The sequence below is a fragment of the Diabrotica undecimpunctata genome, chromosome 9 (genome assembly GCF_040954645.1).
Source record: "Diabrotica undecimpunctata isolate CICGRU chromosome 9, icDiaUnde3, whole genome shotgun sequence".
Lineage (NCBI taxonomy): Eukaryota > Metazoa > Arthropoda > Insecta > Coleoptera > Chrysomelidae > Diabrotica > Diabrotica undecimpunctata.
Window position 1 is genome coordinate 133,261,506 of NC_092811.1, and position 20,402 is coordinate 133,281,907.

The 20,402-nt window shown below is 30.7% G+C and overlaps 2 long non-coding RNA genes across 5 annotated transcripts; both read left to right on the forward strand.

The window, feature by feature from the left end:
* The first annotated feature begins 113 nt into the window (after positions 1-113).
* On the forward strand, positions 114-19,763 carry LOC140451505 (uncharacterized). Of its 4 annotated transcripts, none has more exons than XR_011952060.1 (4): positions 114-304; positions 3,374-3,510; positions 17,708-17,906; positions 19,200-19,763. It is a non-coding gene; the product is annotated as an uncharacterized lncRNA (long non-coding RNA). The 4 variants fall into 4 exon arrangements; XR_011952062.1 differs by lacking the exon at positions 114-304 and adding an exon at positions 782-1,237; XR_011952061.1 differs by lacking the exon at positions 114-304 and adding an exon at positions 2,194-2,445.
* On the forward strand, positions 8,071-13,445 carry LOC140451504 (uncharacterized). The gene is made up of 2 exons (XR_011952059.1): positions 8,071-8,190; positions 12,985-13,445. It is a non-coding gene; the product is annotated as an uncharacterized lncRNA (long non-coding RNA).
* Positions 19,764-20,402: the final 639 nt, after the last annotated feature.

The following is a 20,402-nucleotide window of genomic DNA, read 5'->3' on the forward strand; positions in this document are numbered from 1 at the left end:
ATTTTTTTTTCTTCTTTGACGAATCAACTCTTCCGTAATCAGGTTGTGTAGACACGTCTAAATTTAGTTTCTAAAATAGTCGTTTGATGCCAGCACCTTTGTTTATGTCACGTGTCATTCATTTGTTGTTGAAATCAAGAATTTTAAAGTTACATTTTAATTCAAAGAAATCTTGTTTTAATTATAATTGTTAACGTACAGCGAGTTTGTAAAACGTTAACAGTGGTACTGAGTGTATTATGAATACGATAGCTCTTTGTGTTCGCTAAAATTTTGTTAATTTTTAATCCTATTTTTATGAAAGGTAAATTTTTATAACTATTTAGTCTGTTATTCTTTTTCTATCTAGGCTATTCAGTCAAATGTCGTGTTCTCTCACGAATTAGTTTTAAATAAGTTAATATTTATCCTCAATATATTGAATCATTTACTGTAATTCATCGAAAAATCTAATAAATTTCGGAGCTGACGTCAAAATATCTGATAGTTTCTGTTGTATCGAATAGCGCGAAATTATTGCCATAAATTGTAATGCCTGTAATTGTAATAAACAATTCTCTTTTTTACATTTCCTTTTTTCTATTTTTTCAAAGAAATAAAAAAGTTGCGCCAAATGTCGGCAACTTACACTTTTTCATTGCTGTTAGGATATTTGCTCAGAGTAACATAAAAATTCAAACTAAAATATTTGTGAACTGTGAAAGTAAATAATACTTATTTATTTATTTATTACCGGGATACCACCCAATTCAATATATACACAAAGTATTACAAGTATTATCTAGTGATACAATAATTACAAAGATATAGCAAATATGTATGAAAAGAATTGGCGATGCAGCCATATAGAAAAAAAAAACAAATATTAAAACTATATAAAGCACATAGCAAATACAAATCACATAAAATTACAAAATTTTTTTTAAACACATTCTACAGACATTTTCCGAAGCGCACAGCAACAAATCAAAGTCTATTCTATTTCCATTTAGAATGATTCTACTCAGTGGAGAATGCCTACCAAAATTAGAGCGATGAAATTTAATTGCAAAATTATGAGATGTTCTAGTAACTCTAGAGGGAACATTAAAGTCGATTAGAGACAGTAGATCATTGCAATTAATTTTTGAATTCAGTAGTTTATGAAGAAACAAAACATCAGCATACATCCGTCTGGAAGATAGCCTGGGAAGGTTTAATGTATTTCTAATTTCTGAGTAGGAATGGTCGCTTAAAGGTTTGTGTAATTTAAAACTTAAGTACCTAATGAATTTATTTTGAACTTTTTCAAGCTTGGCTATATGGACTTCATAAGTGGGTGACCAAACGACTGAGCAATACTCAAGAACAGATCTTACTAGGGAAATGTAAATCAGTCTGATGGAATTAATGTTATGCAAACATCTAGAAATACATTATAAGTTTTTTAATAAGAATCTTGTTTGTTTGTTAATTTAAGTTCGACTGAAAAAAATATGAATAAGCTTTTTTAAATTTTGATTTCCGTTTAGCAAGGATCTAGAAAATCCATAAAATCTGCAGTTCTCTCCATACAATCTCCATTTGTATAGATATGATTTAAATAATTCATGGAACTTTTGTCTTGGCTATATAGTTTTTCTTTGCATGCATCCACAGCTTTTTATATCCTTGTTTCCACATGTATCAAAAATGCATTTCCATAACATACCAAGAAATATCCAACACCTAGATCTTCACACCATATTTCTGGAGAAAAAAAAAAGGATTCGTTTCTCCCCTCTATTAGTCTTTCACCATTTTAGTTGATATTAATTTCTGTTGAAATTTAATTTAAATATAACATAACATAACAATATCTTTATTTTTAGAAAATAATATACATTCCGTGAACATAAAATTATTTAAAAAAAAACAGTGTCACAAACGAAAATATTATTTACTTAAATACCTAATTATAATAATTAAATACCTCTCCACATTCTTATAAATTTTTAGCCTTATACCCCTGTTGATTGAAAAGATTTGTACTTTTTACAGAATCTCTAGTATGGTCATGGTATTTGTTTGCATTGGTCCTTATTCGCTCCGTGCGTGACTGACGCGACACCTACCGCCTTCATCTGACAGTTTTGGACCTACCAATTTTCAGGTTAAACATATGACATTAATGACATTGTTACAGGTGAAATTGACAATTATTAATAATTATTTTTTTAATTATATTTTTTCAGTTTATGTACAAAATAAATGTAGTATTAAAAACTGGGTTTCTCAAAATTCATCATAATATATCTTTTTAAGCCCAAACGGAAAAGAAAAGTTAAAAATCTTGTACTGGCAAATCAAGTTTTTCACGTGAAAGAGCATATAATTAAAAACAGTAATAGTAAAAGTTATGATATAAAAGCTAAAGTCATCAGGCACTCTGCAGTTAGCTTGAAGCCTTATAAAATATCATTTAAGGTAAATTATTTAAATATTTCAATTGCATAAAAATGAGGTTACGTGATATTTCCTTTTTCATATTAATAGCACGGATCCATCTTTTTCTTTTCTCTAATTTATATGTAATCTTTGGGAACCTATAAAAACTACACTTACTATTTTTGCTATTATTAGCACAACTAAATACGCAACATGTATTTGCACACATTTTTGATAAAATTTATGCCTAAAAAGATAGTGTCCAATTTTGTCATATTTCGCCGCTACGCACGCTGGCATCGTTTCAAGGTACCCCTACCATGGTTACGCACGGAGCGAATAACTTCTCTTGCAAATGCTATGTTGAGATTATTGTTTAGTTATATTTTGGATTCAGACCAATAGTGGTACACCAGTGATTCTGATCATTTTTTATTAGAATGTCTTTGTTTTCAAGTTGACATATTTGGCTTTTATATATATTTTTTACATTTACATTTTGCTGTGCTTTGTTAGGTATGTAAGTGCTATCAATGTCCTGACTTGTAAATGGCAATGGTAAACTGGGTTAACCTTGATTTTCGACTTTTTAGGTAATTTTGCAATAGGTTTATATGGTTTTGAATAATCAATAGTGCCATTTGTGGAGCTATTATAAATATTTGCCTTGATGACATTTTGTATTTTAATTCATTTGAATAATTGTGGACATATGGATGTGGACAGATTATTTGAAGTCTGAACACCCTCATATTAAGATTTCTCTCAATCCTATCTTAATATATTGAACAATCTAAAAATCAAATCAGCAGGGATGATTAAATTTTCTGTTATTTAAAGTTGGAGATGGTTTTAACACAATGAACTATTTCATTATATTTAATTTCTGAATTTCCTTTTACCTAAACCAAAACTTTTTAAATTAGATTTTTTACATGGATTACACATATAGTTATATTTCTAAAAGGTAAGGAAGAAGTTAAAGAGCCAGAAGAGCAGCGACTTACTGCAGCCATTGAGACAACTTGAGCTACACAGGCATCAGAGAAATATCCCAATGAAGAGAAAAAAGAAGAGCATACAGAAGCATGGTTGAATATTCAGGTAAGTACTTTTTGTCATTTAATTTATGAAGGATCCCTCCAGACCACCACAGTTGTAACCTTTGTGTGAGCTGTCAGTGTTATTATACTTTTGAAGTCCTAATAAACAGAAGTAAGATTGAGAGGCTTCGTATAGTAAATAGAACTAATGCATTACAATTTAAGATTAGAAATAATTATTTTGTATCTTGTTGCTAGATTCTAAGTTGCTGATGAAAATATTACTACTGAAATATTTGAAAAATGATTAACAGAACAGCTTTTATCATACATTATACCTAATTTGTCGATAGTAACACACAAAGTGTAGTAACATTCTTGACTCTTCACCAATATTCCAAATAGGGTACAGGTATTTGGAGTTTCTTATCTGTTCCAACTTCCAATTACTAGATAGCGGAAACTTTCTGTGATATACTTAAGTATCTTCAACTTGGCTTTGTAATTTATTGAAACTATTATGTAGACCACTTGTGGAATAGATATGTTTTCGATTCTAGCATTTAAGTCACTTTCTAAATCACATGGTCTGTTTTATTCTATTAGCCCAGTCTGGTTAAAAAAAAGGTGGAAAAATGTTTCGCAGATATCTGAAGCTTTTAAGACATAGGTGGGGGATACTAGATGATGAATAGATGAAAAGATACTCCTAGTTTTACCTTGCGTTTTTTTTAAGCAATAATTTATGGTCACAATTTGATTTTTTGTCTATAAATTTTTTCCCTTATATTTTAAATAAACAATATTTATGTCATTTTTTTATGTCAAGAATATCTTTATTTTCCCGTTTTTTTAATTAAAATTGATGAATAATTTACAGAGATATTTGTAAAAAAGCAGTTTTTTTGCACTAATTTATAAATTTTATTAATTTTTTTATTAACAAAATAAAATGGTATTAATACATTTAAACATCAAGGAATTACCATCTTTTAGATTTGTGCGAAACTTCCCCCCGCTCAGTCAAATATTTTATAAGTTATTTAATTTGTTTATTCCTGAGGATAATTATTTAAACTATTGAGCTTGCCCTATGCATGATGCTTGACACATTTAGCAAATTTCATAGGATTCTTTAAGACTTAGACTATCTCAGAAGTTAAATGCATATTGAGTTTTCATTGAAATTATTTACAAAATAAACGTTTGAAAAAGGGGTATGTTTTTTAATTATAAACAATTGTAATAACTTTTATATTTTTCAAGCTACAGACTTGTACGTACAACCATTGGATAGCTGGTAAAAAAGCTCACATTAAAAAATAAAAAACCTTTTATGACCAATAGGAACGAAGTTAGTGACTATTTTTAAAAAAATCATATCTCCATTGTTTATAAACATTAAGAAGTAAAATTTGCACAAATTTTGAATGAAAATCTAAACTTTATATTGAAACTTATAGCTATAAAATTTATCAAATTTTTCGAAACGACGGTACTTTCGAAAGATCGACATAGGAAAGTGGAGAGGATATCTGTTTCAGCTCCGTTTTTTTTTCGGCATCGGAACTTCAAATTGCAACACGTACGAAAAATTTACATTATCTTGGCTTCCTTTGCAGCTGCAAGCCTCTTTTTTTTATTCTGGGGTAGCTCGTCGAAATATGAATAACTACATAGTTTTCACTGGCCGGAAAATATGGGAAAACTCGGAAACATTGAGTCCATTTGAAATTCACCCTAAATACTTACTTTTTTTTAATTTGCTCGAATAGTCTGTCGCAGTATTAATAATGATGACATAATTTTCACCCCCCATAAATCTCGGAAAATCCCGGAAAATCAACATATGTTTTTTCATTTTATATCAATGATGTAATAATACTTATATATTTTATAAATTAAATTTCAGGTAATTTTTTACACATTATATTATTATATTCCTTATATTAATTATAATTGTTTGTATTTTTATAATTAACAATATTGATTTTTATTCTATTTTTCTTACAAATATGATATACAATATTAATCTAATCTGCCTTACTGCTTTGATAAAATAAGTCGATTTTTTTATCACTTGCCTTATTAAATTTTGCAATGTTTATCGAACTTTACTTTTTTTATTTTCTTTACATACATTGGTTTAAAAGTTAAAATTTGGTTCATTTATTCGACTTCACTGTCAGGTCTGAACCTTTTTGTTGCAGGTTGTTTGTCTTCACTTAATAAGTCAGTCTTTCCATACATTAACATATTAATGGGCGATCTTAATGCCAAGGTGGCTCAAGGTAAGGTAGGAGAACAAGTAGGAAAATATGGGCTTGGAAACAGAAATGACAGAGGAGATCGATTGATTCAATTTTGCCAAAGTGAAGACTTCGTAATAACAAATACCTTTTTCAAATTACCTCCTCGACGGTTATATACATGGACATCTCCACAACATACCAAAGAAAAAATAGTGAGAAATCAAATAGACTACATTATGATAGCAAGGAGGTATCATAATGCTGTTAAATGTACTAAGACGTACCCAGGAGCTGATATAGGCTCAGATCATAACCCGGTAGTTACTGTGATAGAGGCGAGACCAAAAAAGATTAGAAGACCACACAGAAAGGCACTAGATTTAAATAAACTTAGAAACAAAAATATACGACAAGAAACAGGAGAAGAAATAAATGAAAACCTCCGTTCAGTGCAGCAACAAATTAACGATACAAACAACGTTAACCAAAAATTAAAGTACATAAATACAGCTATACAAACAGCAGGAAAGAAACATCTTACAAAAACAACAACAAAGAATAAGGGGTGGATGACACAAGATATACTAGACTTGATGGAACAAAGAAGAAAGATGAAGAATTACCCAGACAAATACAAAGAAATAAATAAACACATAAAAAAGAGAATAAAAGAAGCCAAACAGGAGTGGATTAAAAAACAATGTGAAGAAATGGAAACCTATGAGAAAAAGTACGATGCGTTCAATATGCACAAAAAAGTAAAAGAGATAACAGCAAGGACAAACTTAAAGACAAAGATGGAAATCTTATTGTAGATCTAGAGAATAAAATAAAAATATGGACAGAATACCTGAATGAATTATTTGAAGACGATAGAAAAAACTTAACTCAGATAATCAATGCAACAGACATATTGAAAGAAGAAGTAGAATACGCAATAAGAAACGCTAAAAATGGAAAAGCAAATGGACCTGATGAAATTCCTACAGAACTGTTGAAGCTTTTGAATGATAAATCCGTAACCATAATATTAAATTTTGCAGCAAGGAGCTAAAACAGTTTCCCCTCCACTTTCCTATGTCGATCTTTCGAAAGTAACTTCGTTTCGAAAGGTTTTAAGTTTCGAAAAATTGGATGAATTTTATAGCTATAATATTCAATATAAAGTTTAGATTTTCATTCAAAATTTGTGCAAATTTTACTTCTTAATGTTTATAAACAATGGAGATATAATTAACAAAAAAATTGTCGCTAACTTCGTTCCTATTGTTCATAGAAGGTTTATTTTTTTTGTTAAATGTGAGTTTTTTTACCAGCTATCTAATGTTTGTACGTACAAGTCTGTAGTTTGAAAAATATAGAAGTTATTACAATTGTTTATAAGTAAAAAACATACCCCTTTTTCAAACGTTTATTTTGTAAAGAATTTCGATGAAAACTCAATATTCATTTAACTTCTGAGATAGTATAAGTCTTAAAGAATCCTATGAAATTTGTTAAATGTGTCTAGCATCATTCATAGGGCAAGTTCAATGGTTTAAATAATTAGTCCCAGGGATAAACAAATTGAATAACTTTTAAAATATTTGACCGATGGGGGGGAAATTTCGCACAAATTTAAAGGACGGTAATTCCTCAATGTTGAAATGTATTAATAACATTTTATTTTGTTAATAGAAAAATTAATTAAATTTATAAATTAGTGCAAAAAACTGCTTTTTTGCAAATATCTCCGTAAATTATTTATCAATTTTAATAGAAAAAACGGAAAAATAAAGATATTCTTGATATAAAAAAATGGTATAAATATTGTTTATTTAAATTATAAGGGAAAAAACTTATAGATAAAAAATCAAATTCTGACCATAAATTATTGTTTAAAAAAAACGCAAGGCAAAAATAGGAGTATCTTTTTATCTATTCGTCATCTAGTAACCCCCACCTATGTCTTAAAAGCTTCAGATATCTGCGAAAGATTTTGCCGTGAAATCGATGATTTTTGTATAACCAGACTGGGCTATATTTGCTACGTATTTGTTGAAACCTTTCATGAAACTAATCAAAGCAACACTGAATTTAAATTAAAAGGAAGAGATTTTATTGCAGACCCAGTTTTTTCTTTAGAATAAAAGTGCCTTTTTTATTTGATGTATCCATGTCATAATCATGCATAAAAATAAGTAGGTTCCAATAATTACTAACATATTAATTATAAACAAGCCTATTCATTTTCCAAAATTTTTAATTTATTATGGATAATCTAATAAAATTTTCTATTTATTAGGTATATAAATTGATTAAAATAAAATATTGATTGTCCATTATTTTCTATGACAAGTGGGAGTTTTAATATAGACGATTTATATGTACTTTATAATTTATGGTGATAAATTAAAAAATAAATAAAAAAAAAACGATATAAGGATAGAAAATTAAAATAATTCAGTTCTCGATTAAGCTTCAAAATGCGTTTTGGAATATTGATTTTGGTAAGAACATTAATTTAGTAATATTGCAGTATTTCTTTCTTATATTTATATATATAACCAATAAGTATGTTTTTCTTGTCTAGACTTGTATTGACATGGGAAACCTGTAGTTGTGGATAATGATCTATTTGTTATATTTTTCCTTCAGTATTTCGTTATAGTTTCCCATTCATTTTATTACACCTATTTCTTGGTATTTTCGCATAGATTTTAGTCTTCATTCTTTGATATTTACAGTTCACAGAGTGATAATTTCAACACTTCTTTTCTTACCGTGAATTTAAGTATTTTAACGAAAGAAATGTAAGAATCGAAAGCAAAATAGATAAAATGCAAATAGACCTGGATAAATTAAATAAAGAAAACGAACAGTTAAAGACAGATAACAAAGCAATGAGAACTAAAATCGCAGAACAAGAAGTTAGAATCGAAATACTGGAAAGACAAGCTAGAAGAAAAAACATAGTAATACAGGGGGTTGAAGAAAACCAAACAGAAAGCGAACAAGAGACGATAAATAAGATAAAGGGGATAATGAAAAAAATCGGCGTACAAACAAACCTAGATGAAGAACTGGTAGAGATGAGAAGAATAGGCAGACAAGGTGATCCCCAAAATGTACCCAGACCCATCATATTAGAAATGAAAAAGGAAGCTACGAGAATGGAAATTCTGAAGGCTGCTAAAAACCTAAGAGGAACTAAAATATATATCAATGAGGACTTCCCGAAGAAAATACTACAAGAAAGGAAGCATCTTCTTCAGCTCATGAAAATGGTACGCCAGAAAGGACACACAGCCGCATTAAAATACAACAAATTATGGATAAATGGTGAACCGTTCTCACTGGAGCAACTAGAAGGCATAGATGTAAATTATTGGAAGAAACCTGAAGAGAAGAAGGGTAACGCTAGGACAATAAACGACAGATTTCCCATATCTGATAATATAGATCCAAGAGGAAAATTGATGAAAATGGCGTCAAAAAACTAACAAAAAATATAACAAAAGACGGCGACAGTATAACGGAGTTGGCAATGAATACGGACATGAAACTGTTTCGTAAGAAAAGACGCAAAAACAAAACAAAACAAAATAAAGCAAAAAACAAAAATAGAAAAATAAGAATAGGAACGTGGAATATCAAAACACTTCTAAGACCAGGCAAAATGGAAGAGTTGGCAAAAGAAATGATAAAATACAAGATGGGAATACTAGCGCTACAAGAAATAAGGTGGGCAGGAGAAGGGATGATTGCTAGAAGAAACTACACAATGTACTACGCAGGAGAAAGCAAACAGGGGCGCAATGGAACTGCCTTTCTAGTAAGTAATAGCGTAAGAGACAAGATTATTAACTTTAAAGCGGTTGATGGAAGAATATCATATATTAGAATGAAAAATAAACAAGCAAATTTAACATTTGTCAACATATATGCCCCTACTGAGAATGCCCCTGAAGAAGAAAAGAATGAATTCTGAGAAACTTGAAGAATTGTACGAAGAAATACCAAGAAACGACATACTAATCCTGCTAGGAGACTTCAACGCAAAGATAGGGAAAGAAGACACGAACAGAGAAATCGCAGGAAAAGAAACGATCCATCAAAATACGAATAACAATGGCAGGAGAATGTAATCTAGCAGCAGCAACCAATACTTTTAGTATTAGCACTCAATTCAAGCACATAAAAGAGCACAAAGTAACGTGGCTAATACCTGGAACAACAGATGGAAACCAAATAGACCACATCCTAATCTCAAAAAAATGGAGAACAATTGTACAGAATGTAAGGTCATACAGGGGAGCCAATGCTGATTCGGATCACATTTTGGTGATAGGCGACATGAAATTGAAGATACTTAAAGATAAAAACGACAGAAAGAAAAGAAAGAGGTAGAATCGGTCGAAACTAAATACAGATAATGCAAACAGAAAATTCTGCACTAAATTAGAAGAAAAACTACTAGTCCTAAAACCATCAAACATATATAAAACATGGGAAGACATAAAAGATAGTATCTTAACAACAGCAGAGGAGACGATAGGACTAATGGAAGACAATAAAAGAAAGGATTGGTACGATGAAGAATGAGAGCAAGCTAGTAAAGACAAGGACAAAGCAAGACACAGGTGGGTGACCACAGGGAAACAAGAAGATCTCCTACACTATAAAGAGAAGAAGAAAGAGTCAGACAAATGCTGCAAAACAAAAAAGAAGAAATGGATCAATAGTAATAGTAATGACAATGCAAGACTATACAAATACATAAAATCACAGAGAAAAAAAGAGATACCGGCAAATATTGGAAAAATGGAATGGGAAACACACTATAGAGAACTGTTTAAAAAGAAAGACGAGGCTGAAAATGCAGAAAATGAAGAACAAACAGAAAATAGGAATGGAGAACAATCAGAGCCTCCCTCATACAGCGAAGTATTGGCGACCATAAACAGATTAAAGACAAGGAAAGCAGCAGGACCAGACGACATTATAAATGAGTTCTTCAAGAAAGGGGGAGAGGAACTAGTCCACAGAATCCACAACCTAATAGAACGAATATGGGAAGAAGAACGCATGCCGAACGACTGGAATTGTGGTCTGATAACACCAATCCCTAAAAAAGGCGACAAGACGAAATGCACTAACTACAGGGGAATCACGTTATTAAATACAATGTACAAAATATTAACTAATTTGATCAGACAAAGAATAGAAAAAGAAACTAGAACAAAAATAGGTGAATACCAACATGGATTCAGGGAAGGTAAGTCAACAATAGATGCAATACACATTGTAACGCAAATCGTCGAAAAAAGTTACGAGCACGGAATAGATCTACATATACTGTTTATTGACTACAAGCAAGCTTTTGACAGTGTAATAAGGGAGGAGCTAATTAAGGATATGAATCAATTAGGCATCCAAGAAAAACTAATAAGTCTCACGAAAATGACGATGAAGGAATCCAAGGCACGAATCTTAACAAGGGAAGGCCCGTCAGATGAAGTACACATGGAGGTAGGTGTCAGATAGGGAGACTCCCTGTCAACATTATTTAACATTGCCATAGAGGGGGCAGTAAGAGCAGCCAAAATTATGGGAACGATTATCGAATCTTCAGCCCAACTGATAGCGTATGCAGACGATATTGCACTGGTTACTAGAGATTTAAAAACCATGCAGAACATAATATTAATACTAGATAAAGAAGCAAAGAAGAGAGGGCTAGTAATAAACCAAAGCAAAACGAAATACCTCAAGTGTTCAAGAGAGAATACGAACATAGAGAAAGAAATTAAGCTTGGTGCATATACATTTGAAAGAGTACACCGTTTCAAATACCTGGGAGTGATGGTGAATGACAGAAATGATAGAACGGATGAAATAAATGAACGCATCCTACTGGGTAATAAAACCTACTGGAATTACCAAAAATTCCTGAAAGAAAAGTACATTAGTAAGAAAACCAAATTAAAAATTTACAAGACTGCAATCAGGCCAGTGATCACCTATGGTGCAGAGACGATGTGCCTAACACAAAAAGATGAAATGAGGTTGGAAATCCTAGAGAGAAAGATAATTCGACGAATAATGGGACCGGTGGGAATAAGTGTAGGCGAATTGAGAAGATTAACCAATGAAGAAATTAAAGAAGTCATCGAGGGTGAAGACATAATCAAGTTCGTGAAGACGCAAAGGCTCAGGTGGCTGGGACACACAGAAAGAGCTAACCCAGACTCTACCCTAAAGCGAATAACTGGATGGAGACCAACAACAAAGAGACCAAAGGGGAGACCCAAAACAAGATGGAGAGATCAAGTCTTAGGAGACATAAAGAAGCTGAGAATCTACAATTGGAAGGAGCGCTGTAAGGACCGGAAAGAATGGAGGAAAATTGTAGACAGGGCCAAGTCACACACGCTGCTATAATAATAAAAAAAAACAACAGCGGACTGATTCTCCGCAATAAATAAATCAGAGACCCCAAAAGGGCGGCAAACACTCCGCCAGGAGTGAATAAGCCATGATGATGATGAATGTTGTCAAATTGTGTTTTATAAACAACCCAAAAAAAGTCTAAGTGATTTAGCTCCGGTGATCCAGTGAACAAACACCTATGACAAGACACAAAAAAAATATATTAACATACGCGGCGGAGACAAGACCTGACACATCTAAAACGAGACGACTACTAGAAACAACAGAGATGAAAATACTTCGACGAATATCAGGGAAAAGTCTGTTGGATAGGGAAAGAAGCGAAAACATAAGAAGAGCATGCAATATATAGGACATAAATGGATGGGTGACAAAACGGAAAAAGGAGTGGAATGAACACATTAGTAGAATGGCAGAGGATAGGATCGTACGAATAGCACGAGATAAGTCAGCAAATGGACGAAGAAGTATTGACAGACCAAAAAAAAGATGGTGCAATAATTTAAAAATTTAGGAGGCTAATATTGAAAAAGAAACAGGCTATAAAGCCTACATATAAGAAGAAACAGATCTTGAAGGCCCTTCTGCCTTGCTTCTTCTTGGGCGTCCCTTCTGCCATCCCTTGTTAATGAATGTTATCTGTGGATCCTTCATTGCCGCTCCTTCGTATTTGAACAATTCATTTGGTATCCTATCTTTATCTGTAGCTCTGTATGTAACTTCTTTATATATGCATCCTTTGAGATATATTTCGAATCCGTTTCTTGAGGATTGAGGACTAAGCTAACATGTATAGTTCATTGGCACATCAAAGCGCTTGTTATAAAAATAATTGTTTCTCGTTTTGGTAGGTAATGCTTTCAATCCTAAATATATCGAAGTTAAATGCAGAGAAGCACCGTCCAGCAGGTTGTCCAGAAGTACCGGGAACGGGCACCCCCGAAGAAGTAGAAGCATTCGTGCAAGAAGTAAAACACCTTCTCTACACCTATAAGGATCTATTCAATCCGAACGAATGCATAGTGGACGAAGTCGGACTTGCGGTTGCGATAAAACTGGCTATTATCAAATACAACGAAGAAAACTTCGGACCACCGAAACCTATTGAAAGTCGAGGTTTAAAAAATTTCGTTGAGTTTTTAAATTATCTAGGACCGATAATGTTAACACAAGTTCCTAGTATAAAAAATTGTGTTCCTATGGATGAATTGAGGACACACCGAATCATGCACGTTCATCCATGCTTATAGGTGTCATTCATCTTGTTTCATTTCAATACATCTCATACTTAAAATAAATAACAAGAACTTTTCTAATGTTTTTTCCTCAAATCCCCCAATACAAATACACCTGGTAGAATGTACAAGGCCAACAACCAACGATAACACTATATAATATCAAATTTAGCAATGAAAGTATGTACAGAAATGCAAATATCAAGATTGAATGCAGTTATACGAAACAAATCCAATAAAAACAAGGTATATTATATATATATATATATATATATATATATATATATATATATATATATATATATATATATATATATATATATATATATATATATATATATATCCTTCAAACACCAGACTACTCGATCACTATTTCTAGCTAAGAGTTAGGAACTAGCACTAAGCAGCATAGAGGAAGAGTTTTAATTTTGTTACAAAACCATTTTAACGATAAATTAATCAAATCTGATATTGATAATGTTGAGCATCTGTTTGTTCGAGTAGATTATGAATTTGCAATCATTTATCTTGGGTGGGGTATACATTCCTCCTAACTCATCAGAAGATATTTACCTCAGTCATTGCACGGCTATTGAAACTATTAAAAACAATAGGCCAGATATAACTGTATATTTATTTAGCAACTACTACTACCACTGGTCTCTTGGGCTTACTCAAATGACGAAGGCTTGCTGAGGAATTGAGAATCATCCACTAGAACAGATGTGTGATTTGAATTAAGTACTTAAGATGTCTCGAGAAAAATAGAGCCAATAGAAACATTATAATTTAATGGAACCTAACAAAATTGAGACCATTACTTTATTGCCTGGAATGTGTATATTTTTCAATAAATGTACAGATTACTTTTAATTTATCATCAAGAATTATTAAATAACTGTCAAATATCAAATATAGAGATCCTATAATTCATTGGTCTATCTGAAGCTCAAATTGAAAACAAATAAGGTAATCGAAGACATTGTCAGTTGTCGAAATCATTATTAGATAAATTTTAAACAAATATTGAGTAACAATTCAGTGAATTCAGTAGCGTCCATAAGTAACAAACACATAGAACTTCTTTTATTATCTCTTTTCAAATAACTATTCCTATATTTATTCAAGGTAATAAACTCGGTTCGCTAATCCCAGTCCAAACTGTCTAGTGAATTTAGTAATTATTTTTTTGCGAAGTTAGTTACTTTTTGACAGACTAAAAGTGGCTGGAAATTACTATACAACCAAGCACCCGTACTCATAGCCAATATTAATAGTAAACAAACTAAATAGTAAATAAAAAAGAAGTTTGCAAATTACCGACAATCAATATTTAGTGCGTGGAAAAATAAATGGAATGTGTCGAATTCAAAATTAAAACAAGTGAAACCCAGCATAGAGGCATGGAATGTGTTACCTAAGTCAAGAAGCCAAGAAATAATAGTAACGCGCCTCAGACTCGGACATACTAGGTTAACGCATGATTACTTAATTAAAAAGTGCGAACCGCCGCGATGTGAAACGTGTAATACGACACTAACAATAATGCACCTACTATGTGAATGTCCCCTCTACACTCAACAACGAAGCAATAACAAGATACCAGGAACACTTATAGAAGCTCTAGGTGCAGACTGTAACTTTAACAATACTTTGAATTTCTTGAAAAACATTAATAAGTACCACAATATTTAATAAACCAAATTGTATTGAAGTAATTGTACCTAATGTAATCCACTAATTTTTCGCTAATGGCCATTTGGTCGATGCGATTTTCTAAATAAATAAAAAATAAAATATTTATTTATCTGCACCATATAATAAATAGTTATGTTAAATTATAACAACTAAATATATATTTTTTAAATATATACTACCCAAAATTTGATGGGTTTAGTATACACTTCGACTATTTAGAATAACTCTTCTTTTTTTAAAGAAAGAAGTCTGTAATAGCAGGATACTTGAGCTATTAATACTGAGAAGTAGGAATTGTTGTGTTGTAGGTTTCCGACAATGAATCTGTCAAAATTTGTCGGAGCTAAGCGAATGGAGTTTAGCATATACTCTATGTTTATTTGCTTTGGTATAAACTAAACTTTTCTGTATTTCTATTATCAAGCAATTATTTCGCGTTTTTTTAATATTCTATGTATACTCAAATCTAATTAGTTATAAGAATAACGGTATAGTTTTGAATATATTCGAATCTACCTGTATTTAAAAGGAATACTTCCTTGATAACATTTAGTAAATAACATAAAGTTCTACAACCTAAACAAAATCTATTAGAATCTGTAATTTTCTCTTATGAAGAGACTTTCTGGATAAGCTTGATATGCATATTAGTATCAGTTGTACTTGTTATTCATAGTATTTGATTTTCTTTAAGTTTTAAAATCAAATAAACCAATTAATCTTTATTTTTGGTTTTGATTTATTCAACACTATTTATTTTCATAACCAAAATTTAGACAGTCGAGATATTAGCCACAAATCGATCGTGTGACCATGCCTTAACATAATTTTTGGTTTAAATGGTTGCCTATAGAAGCGTTATAATTTATAGAAAGATTTGAACTTATTATAACTAATAAACTGATTGATTTCACTAAATTATTTTCTTAGTAAAGTGTATTATTACAATAATGTATATATTATTTTTTAATTTATTAAGAATATTCATAAAATTGTTTACTATTACAAAAAGTGTATAGTGAATTATCTAAATAAATCGTATCTGAACCTGTATGCAAAGTAGATTGTCGACATAATTATTAGAAAAATTGTTAAGATATTTTGTTCAGGGTTCACTAACATCCATAGATAACAAACAGATAGACCTCCTTTAGACTGTTATACTTCTTCATCTAAAACATTTTTACATGATTAGCATTTACAATTTCGTTTTTCTTAGTTTAGGCGAGACAATTTAATCTCTGGCACCTAGTCATGAGACCAAATGTAAGACCTTTGTACCAAATTCAGTTTTTTTGTTCATAAATCTCCAATAAGTCCTGTGGCTCCAATAAAAACCAACAGTTCTGTCCACAAACCTGATTTGTGGTTCTGTCATTGGTAGTTCCGATTGAAGCCTCAGACGACCAGTGAATTTCTGCGCGTTCTACTTGACCATCAATGGTTCTTTCTAGTTCCATTCCAAATAATTTCAGCTAACTCAGTTCAGAAAGTTTCTTCATATTAGTAAAGGCTAATAGAATTGGTCACAGGGCGGCTTTCTTTCTCACTTACAATTCTCTATGTAATGAAGTAACTATTACAATATCGTCTGCAAAACTCTGGTTTCAGATTCCCTGCTAAGCCATTAAATCAGGACTTCAACGACTATATTCCATATAATTTCGATTAGAAAAGGTATTTTCGCTACAAACTATATTTCCACGTTAGTGTGAATTCATTGTACTTTTTATATGTAGTAATTTATTTTCTTCAAAGATGTTTATTATTAAAATAAGCAAATGCATCTTTATTCCTAGGTTTTATTTATTATTTCAAGACTCCAAATATAATATGTATTTACTTAACCACTATTTAGGCTGTTATGAAGTTAGTCACAAATCGATCGTGTAACCCTACCTTAACCTAATCTTAGTTCAGAGGATTGCCAGAAGAGGCGGTGTGATTTTTGAATTTGCTGTCAAACTTACTTTTTAAAACAAGAAGCAAGAAGTATATAACTTGTTTTCTTAATAAAAGTAATTATAATGAATATATAGATAATTTTTTAATTTATCAGGATTCATACAATAGAGCAGTTATAGGAAAGTGAATTCTATCTGGAGGAACTGTTAAAAATCCTAACCAAAACAATTAACATCTTATTAGATAAATGTCTTAATTTTTAAAGGAATATTTTGTTCAAATAGCATCGGCAAATGTTCATATTGTACAAATCCAAATGTAAATTACTTTATATCATTCTAAACGTTTTTGTTGAGGTTGTGTTGGCTTATATTTTTGCAAGTTAATCAAAAATTATTGTAAAATCAATTATTTAATATTGTTTTCCCAATCCAAAACTCGGTATTAGTAAGGATAGTCAGATTGTAGTTTACTTACACATTTTTCCACTGACAACTCTAGTTTTTCCATATTTCTCCTTAAAAAAACTGATATTTTTCTGAAAATTTCTATTCGGACAATGATTAGTTTTTCTTATAATTATTCTAATCTTATTAATATTCTTATAGGATATTTGTTTTCAAGATATTTCCAAAATGAATTTCTAATACATAGTAGTAAATCTTTTCTTAACACAATGTAGACTTTAAGAAAACATGTATTTTTTAAAAGTACTTAATTATATATTTCATTATAGGTTTGCTAGGCCCTAAGAAGAATTACAGGTTTGTTCAATCTCATTTATTTCTAGATGCAGAAAGAGTAAATGATGATGTAAGATGTTGGTGAAGCCACAAGGAATTGTTCAATTAAAATGGCATCCACAGAATCAATTAACAAAAGGACTTTGTGCTTCCTAAATTAGAAACTGAGCAGCAAATAATGGATAGAATGAGGTAATTATTATTTTAGAGAAAACATTTTCTATTGGTTTATGATTTGTTTGTCATTTTCAAAAGTGTTAATCTTCTGTCATAAGTAGTCTGTGGTATTACTTTTTTCCAGAAGTTTTTTAAATATATTATTGGCAAATATTTTTGGTAATGGAAAGTTTAATTATCTTTGTTAAATATTAATATTGACAACAATAATAATTTTAGAATGTGTGTATCATTTTGTTGTAGAACATCTTTTTAAAAGACAGATTTGTTTGTTGAAAGGCAAAATGTGGATTAGTACAGTTACAAATGCTTGCCAACATTTGTAATAATATATTAAAATCAACTGGAACTTTTCCAAACCAACTTTGTGCTTTAATATCAATATGATCCTGATAATTTGCTTAAAAAGGACAACTACAAGCTCTACTGGCACTATACTGTGCTCACTGACCAACCAGTGGTACATAATAGACATATCTATCAGATCTCTATATTAGAGATCCCAATAAGACACTAGTAAACATATTATTACATTATGAGTAAAGAATTCAACTTTCTTATCAACACTCTCGATATCATAAATATTTTGTGAAGGAAGAGAATTTCTTTCTTAAAAAAAAAACTGTACGATTTATTGTCTTGGAAGTTTCTAACAGTTTTATAAGCAAATACTTTCTTTTGTCTATTTTTACCATTACGTTAGATATCAACAATTCATGGTAACTAAAGTCAAGGCATTCCACCACAACATCATGAATATATTTTCATTTTGTTCGTTTCAAAAACATCATGAATATACCTATTTTCATTTTGTTCATTTCAAAAAAGTCACAGACAAATTTAGTATCTCAACAATCAGTATACATTAACATTATGGTCACCAGTACAATGAAATGTTTCAACCAAAGGAAAAATATCAGATAGGATATTCTCAAACTTGTCAAAAAAGTCTGTTATTAAATTTAGTTGGTTTGTATACAACACATATTCCATATGATTTTTTACTTAAGGATAGTTGCATCAAAAGTGCTACTATTTTTCTATAGAGCATTATATTTAAATTGAGATTTAATATAAAATGCCACACCTCCCCTAGTTCCATTTCTGTCTCTTCTTATCACACTATAACCATCTATTCTTGCATAATTATCTGTATTGTATGCAAAGTCATAGGTAAACATAGTAATTTAATATAATAAGAGTATCAGCATTGATAAACTTGCTTCTGCCAAGGATAGAGGCATTTATTTTATATATTATTATTGCCATCTCATCTTACATTTTTATTTACTTTTTGTTTATTTTCAGTGTAGATGTACTGGGCTTCTTCCTAAAGTTGGTGTAGTTTAGAAGTCTGTAGAAATCTATAACATCTACTTTGAGGAAACTAGAACATGTTGTAGAGATTCTTCATCTACAGAGTGGTCCATTAGAAAGGACTATATGCCTAACAAGTTGTTTGTGCTAATTATATAAAATTATATTGGGATATCCTGACAGAAGAGATTAATATGTTGTAAAGAAACGTTTATATTTTACGATATTGTTAACAATAAGACAAAAATTTATGTGTTGTATCTATAATATCTGTTCATTCTATCATGGTAAAACATGATTTTTTATCTTATATAAATTTGAGTGATTTTAAATTGCTAGTTATGTGCATTGTCGTTATTGTACACTTTTCATTTATTGTAATATGGTATAAAATCTCTGTTAGTATCTTTCAAAGAAAATTCAAAAATCCTTTTCTTTTTTTTCAACAAATTTCTTCTCTTTTCTTCAACATCTTCATCTTTTTCAACTTAATTTTCTACAATTTTATAATTTATTGTATATAATTGTAATAAACTGCTCAGTTTGAATTTAAAAAATAAATTATTAATTATAAAATGTCTTTTATTTACTATAGAAATGTATCCCTGGTTTTCCTACGAAAAAATATTGAAGCCAGATAACTGAATATCCTATATCAGTATTATCTGACTCTGCGTGGGGGTAGCTCACTCTTTTTCATCTCACACGCGACAAAGATCGCAACTGAACTCACCGAGAGTGTATTTTCTCCAAACACAAATAGTAACTAAATCCACAAGGAAAATAAATTCCTGCAGCTGGCTGTATACCATGTATCACAAAAAGAGTCATCACTCTTTTTGAAATAGTAATTCTTTTCAAAGAACCTTCATTTCCAAAAAGAAACTAAATAGCAAATCTTGTCAAGCCATTTCAAGAGAGTTATTTTAATGTGAGTGTGTCTGAAAGATGGCGCCACTTACGTACGGACCAAGGTATCTTAACTAAAATCATTTAGGGTCAGGTTTCAGATGTAAAGCCACAGTATTATCCGATTTTATGGGGGGTAGGTCGCTCTTTTTCATCAAAAAAATCGCAACTGAACTCACCAAGAATCTAACTTTTTCATATCACAAACAATATTTCTTTTCAAAGAACCTTTATTTCCAAAAAGAAACTAAATAGCAAATCTTGTCACGCAATTTCAATAGTTAT